The sequence below is a fragment of the Brassica oleracea genome, chromosome C6 (assembly GCF_000695525.1).
Source record: "Brassica oleracea var. oleracea cultivar TO1000 chromosome C6, BOL, whole genome shotgun sequence".
Lineage (NCBI taxonomy): Eukaryota > Viridiplantae > Streptophyta > Magnoliopsida > Brassicales > Brassicaceae > Brassica > Brassica oleracea.
Genome location: NC_027753.1, coordinates 23530705 through 23532504, shown reverse-complemented (window position 1 = coordinate 23532504; position 1800 = coordinate 23530705).

Genomic DNA, 1800 nt, shown 5'->3' with positions numbered 1-1800 from the left:
CAATATAAGAGATAGAAATGTTACATATTATAATAAGTAAAAATACAAGAAAAAATAAATAATTAGTAAATATTGTATATAAAAAATAAAAAATATTACATTAAATATATATCATAATATTATCATTGATAAAATCAAGAAATTTAGAAAAAGTAAATATACAAATAATAATAGATAAATAGTAAGTAAATATACAATATAAAAAAAATATACATCTATCTCAAAAATGTATAGTTAAATGGAAAATGTATAGTTAAATAAATAATAAGCAAATATACAATATAAGACATAGAAATATTACATTAAATATCTATTGTAATTTTACCATTTGATATAAAATCAAGAAAATTAGAATAAATAAATATACAATATAGAGAAATTCCTTAAGATGGTCAGTTTAACTTTTTGTCACAAAATAGTCTTAATGAGAAAAATGACCAAAAGAAGTTTTATTAAAGAGTAAAAATACATTTATACCGTAGGATTAACTAATCTAAATTTAGGGTTTAGAGTTAAGGGTGGGGTTTTGAGGATATTATTTCAAATTAAAAAAAAAATTAAAACTAAAATTTTCAGAATAAAAAGTGGCTATTTTGGTCATTTTACTTATTTAAGGTTATTTTTGTGATAAAAACTTTAAAAAATATATTTGAGAGAGTTACCCTATAGTATAAGAAAAACTAAATAATAAGTAAATATACAATATAAGAAATGAAAAACTATATTAAACATCTATCTGAAAAATGTATAGTTTTCTGTTTTTTTTCAAAGAAATATACATTCACACAAACATATAATTCAGAATTTTATTGTTGTTCAGAATACAATGTAAAAAAAACTATATAGTTAACATTTGAAAATCAAAATAGCTCCGCGCGTAGCGCGGGTTAACTCCTACACTAATACTAATAAAAGGGATTTTTCGAAGATCCATAGAGCGTCCACATCAGCAAAAAAAACTTCTACCGAAAGATGATACGTAGCATAAAATATAGTTTTACAATTTAGTATTACTAATTTTCAAAAATTATTATTAATCTATACTAATAAAATGGACCTTTTGAGGCTCTATAGAGCGTCCATACCAGCGAAAAATAAGTAAATATAAAATATAGGAAATAGAAAAACTAAATTAACATCTATGTAAAAGGGACCTAATAAACGTAAATATAAAAGATAAGAAAAATAAATAATAAGTAAATATAGTATATAAGAAATAAAAATATTACATTAAATATATATCATAATATTATCATTGATATAAAACTAAAAATAAGAAAAGATAAACATTAAGTAAATACACAATATAAAAAATAGAAAAACTAAATTAAACATATATCTGAAAAATGTAAAGTTAAATAAATAAAAATAAATTTACATTATAAAAATATTACTCTAACCATCAATTATAATATTAGAATAAGTAAATATAAAATATAAGAAAAATAAATTATAAGTAAATATACAATATAAAAATACAAAAATACATTAAACCTTTATCTGAAAATATATAATAATGTAAATAATAAGTAAATATATAATATAAGAAATATAAATATTACATTAAACATCTATCGTAATATTATGATTTGATATAAAACAAAACAAGTAGATAAATAAACATACAATATAAGAAATAAAAAACTACATTAAAAGTCTATCTGAAAATGTATAGTTTAACATTTTATTATTTTCAAATATTTTTGTAAGTAAATATACAATATAAGAAAAATAAGCATATAATATAAGATAATATTTTTATCACATTAAAGATCTATCATAATATTATCATTTGATATA